The sequence below is a fragment of the Micropterus dolomieu genome, linkage group LG09, assembly GCF_021292245.1.
Source record: "Micropterus dolomieu isolate WLL.071019.BEF.003 ecotype Adirondacks linkage group LG09, ASM2129224v1, whole genome shotgun sequence".
NCBI lineage: Eukaryota > Metazoa > Chordata > Actinopteri > Centrarchiformes > Centrarchidae > Micropterus > Micropterus dolomieu.
This window is the reverse complement of record NC_060158.1, coordinates 23790367-23800325: the sequence shown is the minus strand read 5'-3', so window position 1 is coordinate 23800325 and position 9959 is coordinate 23790367.

Genomic DNA, 9959 nt, shown 5'->3' with positions numbered 1-9959 from the left:
TTAACCCAGTATACTATTTATTCTGGGTTACACATAGAAATACATACGTACAATTTTGTAATTTACTTACATTCCGCCCCTGGTCTGTCTGTTTGGCTCATAATATTGTGTGCATATTTGATTTGATAAGCAGTGCTTTCACCTGTAAGCTCTATCATGGGATCATTTAGATCCCCAAAACCTCCAAAAATTACCTGCAACTCCTTTCAGCATAAGGTAGTAACAACGGGCCCCAGGGCAGGCTGTTATGATGGGCCCTTAGGCTACACCATTAAAAAGGACACCCTGTGTTTGTGTCTAGAGGAAAACCCTATATTGGCAAATTTATGTGCCTTATTTCCTTGTTTTGCCACAGTTTAACAACAGATAAATAGATGCAGTAAATAATTTAAAGCTCCTTAAATTGATTTCTTTCTATATTAGCACATTAAATTCAACAGTTGTCTTTGTGTGCTGCAGCAGCTGTGTTGCCTGCGCCTGGACGCAGCAGTCTGAAGTAAAGTACCATCATGTGATGGATTTTAGAGTCGGACTGTGTCACTAGACTTTTGTATTTGCAAAGTAAAGAAGACAAAGAGAAAGTGCTGTTATTGTCAAAATCCTGAAACGTCACTACAAACAGCTGAGTGCAGCAGGTGTCCACAGTGCTGAAAAGACGCAGACTTTCACCCTTGGCAAAGTAGTGTAAGGTGATACGGTTACTTACTATTCATGATGGGTTTATGATGCATTTTACCATGTCACTAATAAAGACCAGCTCGTAGCACGGCGGGGGCCGCTCCCATCAAGGGCCCCCAATACAGGCTGCGCCCCAGTGCGGCTGCACTGTCTGTACCTACACCCCTGCTCAGAGGGTTGGAATTGTTGGTATATATTGTAAGTGCTGTTATTCTGTTGGGCACCACAGGCATTGCTATGAGCTGAGTGATGACAAAAGACATTTCAGCTGTGTCCATAGTGTACTGTACTCAAGTGCTGATGAACATGTGAGATATGTCTGAAGCATCACCCAGATGAAAGCAATTTTGGAATGTAAATATAATCTATTAGAGAGCAGTTGCGTGACCTGTTTATCTTTTTGATTTTGATGTCTGTTTAGCGTATTACAGTTGGATAAAATAAAGATATACTGCCAGATGAAGAGTTCTGAGCCAATCTATGCTGGCATTGTGTGTTTAATAAGGAGTCTGCAGACTTCTTCTTGGTTCCTAATGATGGTCTGTATACATCTCAACAGTTCTGTCAAACATATGAGCTAATTTGACTCCTCCAGTAGTAGTAGTAGTAGTAGTAATAGTGTGTAACAGAACAGAAATCCAACACATGGATAAAAGCAGAGTTTGATACATACTTTTTAAAGCATGCAGGTGTAAGGCAGAGCAGATGGTGATATAAGGGTAAACTTTGGAGTCAGCTTAAGTGCATGACAACAATTAAATTAACAAATTAAAGTCAGGTTGTTCCCTAAAGCCTATGTTTCAGGTACTGGTACAACTTTAGTATAATACTAAGAGAAGTAAACAAAAAAGTTGAGAATCCAGAGGAAAATGGCCTATTGACACATGTCAGCTGTTTAAGGAGTAAATCAGTTTTAAAGAACATTTAAATACAGCGATTTACTATGAAACGACCGGCACACAATACTGTAGTGACAGAATCAAATGAAATTAAGTTATTGAATACTTCCATTTAAATTACATTTAAGATGCAAACAGAATGATCGAGCTTGTAAAACAAAACATTAACATAAATTTGGGAGAGATTAGTTTGATTTAGTTCTTATTAACACTTGGCTTGAATGAAGCCAGGACAGAGAGAAATCTAATAAAGTGCACACATTACAAAACAAAGACAAACCCCCTGCTGACACCGAGGGCAAGCATGCAGGCAGGAATAAATCAGATCTCCAGCCAGGCAGATGAAGTGTATTTCACACTCAAGGAGTGGCCTACTCTGCACAGCACCAGGGATCATTAATCTCTAGGAGACAAGCTCTCTGGCCTGAAGCTGGCACAGGTAGACCTGAGCCGGCTGGGACCAGGCTACGAGCCTACAGCACTAATGGGCTCGTTGTGTTATCAGTTGTCAGATAGTACAGAGCTGATGGTGTTGACCTAAATGGAAGCGTACCCCTGCCAAGAGCCACAGGGCCCCCGTGCAGCAACTTCAGCTTTGTTTGAGCTGGATCTGGAGCTACACTGCCACTGGTTGGATCTGGACACCGAGATAAGACTGCTAGGGTGAAAGTTTGGGCTGTAGCATGGTACAACTGCTACTAGAGGGAGCACTGTTGGGCTCATTATTCAAAAGTAATCTATTATTTATTAGTCATTACTCATTCAAAAAGTAATAACTGGATTTCACTCACTATTCCACAGGAGCAGTAACTGTTCTGATTCCTCTCCAAAGCTGCCAACTTCATTCTCTCCTCTCTTCAACATAACCCTTACACCTGTGTGCTCTATCTAATGATCAATAGAGACCAATAACATTGATTTGTAATACTCTGGATCAGTAAAATCTACTTAATGGAAATACTTCCACCCACAGAGATTAAACTTGACTGTCTTTTATATCTCTAATAGCAGCCGTTTGTCCAATGAAAGCTAATTATGATGAAACTGAATTAAACATGCACACTAAATGCAAAGCTTTAGCTAAATTACATGCTTTTGTAACATACCAGCAAGAAGAACAAGGAAAGTAAGGCTTTGAAAGCCAGAATTCCTTAAGTCTAAACAGTTTTAATCAGTCTAAACTTGAACCTGAACCAGCAATGCCTGAAGTTAAAAGCAGTTTAAAATCAAATGCAATCACATGTTCACACTTTACTAATCCTACTGAAGGTTAGATCTATCAGATGTTTGTGCCGCAGTGTAGTCAGCCCTAACTTTTCAGTGAGATCCTCTACTACAGTTGAGTTAGAGACACTTATGTTGAGGAACCAGTGTTAGCAAGGGTATGGCATGTAGTATTGGTATGATAACGCCGGAGTCAAATCTGTTCATTCCGTAGTGTTTGTATTGACCATGTATTGCAAATGGTTATACAGTTAAAGGTTTGATGATGAAGGCTCGATTTTGAAATAATTCTGGGATCTATAGGGGAACTAATCCTCCCTCACACAAAAATATGCTGAATCGGAGGTGAACATATACATGACCACTGGATTTCAGCAAGCCACCAATACCAAAGCATCAGTTACAGAAAGAGGAGTACAAGGAGGTCGGAGGAAGTTACAGAAGCAAACACTGTTGGGATGAGGGAATCAGGAGTGTAATAGTGATAACTGACAATTTATCACTGACCCCTAATACACCAATATGAAGGATGTTGGATGATGAATGTTGCCAAACCTCGATGAGCAAATGGAGTGTAAATATAAATGTGCGAGTTCTGTACTTGATTTGATTGACAGATGAAGGACAGATATAGATTGCCATCTGCATCAGCAGACTTTCAGCAGCACAATGCCTGTGCTAAACTGACTCATTTGTTTTACTATATTTGTGTTTTGCGTGAAATGGAAGGGGCAAGGCAAATTATGATGGCAGGTTAAAACCAGCAATTTACTATAAACAAAATCACATTAGCTTGTTTTCAGATGCTATTGAATTCAGCACTGCAGCCAAATACTTATACTCACTCAGCTCCAGGTGTGTTTGTTCAGGGGTGTCTACGCCAGAGGAGCTCACCAGTCACAGCTGGAGCAGACATGACTCAAGAGTTCCTCAAAGTGAAAATTGAAAGTGAAAACAATTGAAGTGAAAATTGCTACTCTATTCCTGATTACTTCCTCGATCTGGAGGATCTTAGCCTAGCTTAGCATAAAGACTAGAAATGGGAAAAACAGCTAACTTTTTAAGGTAAAAAAAATATGCAGTTCACACTTCCAATGGTTACTGATTAAAATATATGTGTGTGTGTGTATATATACATATATATATATATATATATATATATATATAGTCTGACCAAAATTATAAACACAACACTTTAGTTTTTACCAAAAAAGGCACATTTCTCTCAAATATTGTTCACATATATGTCAAAATCTGTGTTAGTGAGCACTTCTTCTTTGCCGAGATAATCCATCCACCTCACAGGTGCAGCATATCAAGATGCTGATCAGACAACATGGTCATTGCACAGGTGTGCCTTAGGCTGGCGACAATAAAACGCCACTCAAAAATGTGCTGTTCCATCACACAGCACAATGTCACAGATGTTGCAAGTTTTGAGGGAGAGTGCAATTGGCATGCTGACTGCAGGAATGTCCACCAGAGCTGTTGCGCGTGAATTGAATGTTCATTACCATAAGCCATCTCCAAAGGCGTTTCAGAGAATTTGGCAGTACATCCAACCGGTCTCACAACCACAGACCACGTATAACCACACCAGCCCAGGACCTCACATCTAGCATCTTCACCTCCAAGATCGTCTGAGACCAGCTGCCCGGACAGCTGCTGCAACAATCGGTATGCATAACCAAAGAATTTCTGCACAAACTGTCAGGAACCGTCTCAGGGAAGCTCATCTGCATGCTCGTCGTCCTCATCGGGGTCTCAACCTGACTGCAACTTCGCACAGCCATTGAAGAGGAGTGGACCAACATTCCACAGGCCACACAACAACCTGAACCACTCTATGTGAAGGAGATGTGTTGCACTTCGTGAGACAATTGGTGGTCACACTTGTTACTGACTGGTTTCCAGATACAGTGAATCTGCACATTTTCGAGTGGCCTTTTATTGTGGCCAGTCTAAGGTACACTTGTGCAATACCCATGCTGTCTGATCAACATCTTGATATGTCACACCTGTGAGGTGGATGGATTATCTCAGCAAAGGAGGAGTGCTCACTAACACAGATTTTGAAAGATTTGTGAACAATATTTGAGAGAAACAGGCATATATATATATATATATATACACATAAAATACTATATATATATATTGTTTGCAGCTCTAAATTAATGAGTTTTAAACTGTAGGTAAAGACATACTTAGATAATATAAAGCTAAACCACCTTCCGCTTTGCTTTGGATCAGCGTCATCCATTAGAATAACAGAGTGTACAACTGTCAGGTATTAACCTTTTTATTTCTTCTTTAATCCGTCCACAAACAGAAATTTAAAAAATGATCATTTTTGGTTGTACATCCTGGAACAATTTCTTGGCGACCAGCCGCTGGGCTTAAGATAGAGGAATGTATTTGAGGTTGGGCCCATGTGTTGGGCCCAGCCTGCTGCCTGTTGCAACCGAATTACACACACAGAAATGTGAATGTGAAATTATCTTGACTAACAGGTTGAATAACAGGGCATAAGAGAAAATTAAGACTGGAGAGGGGCTTAGTACAAACTGGGAGAGTGACATTAACACTATTTGTGTTCTCTACAGGCAGAAATACATTACAAACACATTGTACAAAGACCTCAGGATGCTTAAATCTCTGGGATATTTTTACCAGTCTCCTTTTTTTGTGAAGTGTCTTCTTCATCAAATGTAACTGGATCTTTGTCCTTGTCTCCTGGTGTTATTTATGACCCAGCTTGATAATCTACCAAAACAGCAACCGACAGTGCCTATATCAGGTACACTTCCCAAAGCCAGCTCATAGTAAATCCCTTCTCTGAACTTTCTGAGTCTATGTGCAGTGTGCATTTGAAAGTGTGTGCTGTGTATATATGTGAATGGTGACTCACTGTCAGAGTCCAGCCAGTGTAAAGTTACCAAGGCCTTTAACAGCTCGGTTGGAAAAATATCACAAAATGAAAATTTTCCCAGCCTGCATAAATGAAAACCAGAGAAAAAAGAATTTACATGAGCACACGTGATATTTTAATTGAGGTATAATTCACACAGCACACACCTCCCCCGAGAAGATATGTATGACACTGTCACACCGATTTGCCCATTCTCCTCTCCCCTCCCCCTTCTCTCTTCTTCCTCCTTATCCACCCGCTCCCTCCTGCCTGCCTCACAGTGAACAGATGGAAGTGTCAGTGGATTTCCAACTATACCCAAGCCAGGGCGGAACTACCGGGTTAATTTGCATGTTCTGGAGTGAGGTGTTGTCTGTTTGGGTCACAAAGGTTTCTCTGCTGACCCAGCTGCGTAGTCTGACTGCAAGGAGAGGTCAAGGGTAGGTGAGCAGTGACAGGAAGAAGCCCTGTGCTGCTTTTCTATGACTGCAACCTCTGGACGCACCTTTTCTCCTTGGTCTTCTCTTCCATAGCTGATATAAATAAAGCAATGTTTGCAGCTTAAAGGAACAGTTCACACAAAAATAAACTCAAATCCTTGTTTACTACAATGCTGTACATGCTACAGCATTTTATATATGACAGTTACAAAGAGTAACAGTTAGCATCTGCTATTGTGCAGCACATAGAATAAAAAAACATGGTGTACACGGGTAAAATGGTAAATAGCTGTTGTGCAAATTAAGGGATTTAGAAAGAATTCAGTTAAAGGTCATACAGACTGCTAAAGACTAAATAGAAACAATGCGACAAGACACTTGCTAGGCTGCCATGTAAAGTTAACAAACCAATGTTTTTGGGGAAAAATATGAAAACAATCCAAAAACAACTGTGAAATCCTTGTTATTTTGTATAGGCTGACAAATGCTCTTTGAAACTATAACTCAACATTTTGGGAAATGGAATGATGATTGATACCACTTTCATGTCTGTGTAGAAGCTGCTAACTGATTGGTCTAGCATAGCATATACAAATGCATCATGTAAGTCCCCTAAAACTGCAAATGATCATGTTTAAGTGTTGTCATGTTTGTTTGAATATAGATTAAACAAATGAGAAAACACGTGTTAATTAGTGGTGTTGGTAGGTGTGCTTTGTAGCTTTGGAGAGAGCCATGCTAGCAGCTTTATAATGGAGTTGAGCACCGACATTTTAAGATGGATTCTGACATAAGAAGCCAGTGCAGAGAGGCTGAAATAATATGCGACGAACCATGAACCATTAGTAACAGCTCTGTTACGTTATGAGAGTGGAATCTATTTTCTAGTCTAACTCATGGAAGACATTGAGCTATATCTATATTTAAAATAGGACCAGGCATGTTTATGCCTTCATGCTTTTAACTTGTAGCTTTACATTCTTTATTCATGTATCAGGGAACCTCAATTTGTGTCCACAATCCCTGACTGTCTAGTTTGTCATATGCCATATTTTGATGACAAGTGCCTTAACGTTTTTGTATTTAGTTTAATATGTATGCATGTGTGTTACCGCCTGGCTCAAGGCTGGCAACAAAAAGGGAGGCCTCACACAGATAAATGAACCACTTTTGTTCCTGTTAACTCAAACTAACAAACAACTTAACTAAGTTGATGGCGTGGGTAGATATGAGGAACATCAGTCATGTCAGTAAGTGTGTGGATGAGTGAGAATGTGAAAAGCATCAGTGAGAAAGTGTAATGCGGTGGGTGCAGCAAATTAAACAAAGGAACAAAGGCTGGGGTTGAAGCAGCAGGCCAGCAGAGAGAGTGTTTTCTAGAAAGGCAGCCCTTTTATGCCCTCTAGGAAGCCCAACCCAGATGGGCAGGTAGACGCATTGGACCCTTCCAGCTCTACCTACAAGCCACACCCAGAATCTGCAAAACAGAGAAGACATACAGGCAGGCAGACTGGGGAAGTAGTCACATTGTGTTATTTATTTTGTTTATTGTTTTGTTTTCTTCCTGGTATCACAGCTCTTCCCATGCACGGCAGCCCAAGCTGTTTGGTTCAGTTATTGAATGTTGATGATGGTGATGCTAGCACTTGAAAAATCATGTCAGTGCATTCCTTCTACAGTGATAAGCGATTAATTACAACTAAAAGCAATAGCTAGACATTAATGTTCTCTGTTCTTTCTTCTATGTTAAAAACATCAGAACCACTCACCTACATAATGGAAGATTCTAAGTGGAGGTTCTTTCCATGATCCGCAGTGAGGCACTCTGTTACGTAGCTGCTCCATACCGAACTGAAAACACTCAGATGGAAAGAAGTGGAGGCAAAGACTTCTCCTTGCAAAAGAGTCAAGTAAGTTGACATGTACCCCCCTTTTCTTTCAGCACTCAAGCGGAACTGCTGTTCCATCTGTGCTTAATGTCACTTCGGGCTCTATTTGCAGACTGGGTGTGGATTTTTATAAGTGTGGTTTAGTAATTTAACAAGTGCTCAGCTGTGAGACTTGCTCTTCACAGCTACTGTCTTCTTTCTGCTGCTATCTGTTTTCCTTCATGTCTCTTCCTTGCTGTCCTCCTCCTCCTGTCTTTTTTTTTCTTCCCCTGGATCTATGTGTTTGTCCCATTGATTACACCGGCAGGATGAATCTCCTTCATCCACTCCTTCCAGAAGAAGAATTTACAGATGTCAGATGGTGTTTAGAAGAAGCTCCTTAAACTAAACCAAAACTTTCCCTTAATTTTGCATGTGGTACCGTCTGAAAAATATTCAAATAACTAAACAAAATAAGTTAGCACTGTAAATGTTTTTCATGGAAGGTTAAAATCAAGGGTAACTAGATCTGGTTGAAGATACTTGAAGACATTCTGTCTCATCCGAGGGGCTTCTTCAGTTCAGCAGAACTGACAAAACTAACCATCGCAAATTGCAGTTTGCACGAAACTAAATCCTGTGGAATAAGTAATCATCTCCATTAATATGTCTCCACCATCATTTGCACAAATAATAGTTAGATATAGAGATGCACCTAAAAGCAGGTGCGAAAGCAGGGTCTGAGTTACCTGGGAGCCAATGGGAGCTCAGCTCCCGTAAGGATGGTCTGAGCTCTCATGGAAGCAGAAAAATCATGCAACTGTGGGGGTCATTTATTTATTTATCAACAACCATTATTTTGAATCACGAATAATGTATTTTTCATTGTGATTAGTACTGTTATTTACAATAAAAAATAAAATGACTATTAAATTAACATGTTTTCCTAATGAACTACGCTGCGCAGCGCATGACTGATCGGATGGCTGCACTTCTCCACCATCAGCCACTATGGTGCGCAGTAGGCTACAGTTTTGACTGAACAGGTAGAGAACTAGACCCGCTAACATGAACTCAGTTGTATTCACTGCTTGAAGTGGGCCAGTACGCAACGCTACGCAGTACCGGCACCTCGACATTTTACTTTTCGGCGTACCGTGACTTTTTCTTGCGTACTGGCAATTCTCCCCAGCTGCCGGTACTCTCCTCTGCTCTCTCCATGACGCTTACCTGTTCCTGTTCTCGCTTGCCTGCTAATCTTTATCAGACAAGACAGACAAGGGAGAAGAGAAGCTCGGGTGCTTTTCAAGCAGCGACTTCTGACTTTTGGAAACAACTGTAGTAGGACATGCAATATAATTGTAAAAAGGGCATGACCCTCTTCTATTTCGTCCCCTCATTGTCTCAAGTGTTCTGCTTATACAGGAAAGTAAAACCATGCAAACGATCCCTACTTTTTGTCACTCTCACTGACACCCAAAAAGGGGGAGGAAACTGTGTGTTAACATATGGAGATTTTCAGTTTTGTCAGCATCAAGCATCTTTTAAAAAAAACCTGTGTGATGTTCAGCTGATGAGACAGATGGTTCATTAGAGAATCACAAGTATCCCGCTAAGTCTTCCACTCACTTCAGGAACAGACCTCAGAGGAGGAGACCGAGGCTGCTGCGACTTAGGTGTACGTGCTGCTACCATAACAGCAGCTTGATGTGAGGTATGAATAGGAGATTACAGTGAGCAGACATTAGATATTTGAGTAAAGGTCAGTTTGGGGCTTTGTCTTGCAGAGTCATGGACCTTTATGTTATCCGTAATGCTTAATAAAATCTGAATGAAATGCTTTGTTTGGCCATGTTTGCTCCATTTTCCATCTTGACTCTTATTTCTGTTTTTTTATTCTCTTTCTTCATTCACATCATCTTCCCCCCCATCACCCCCCCCC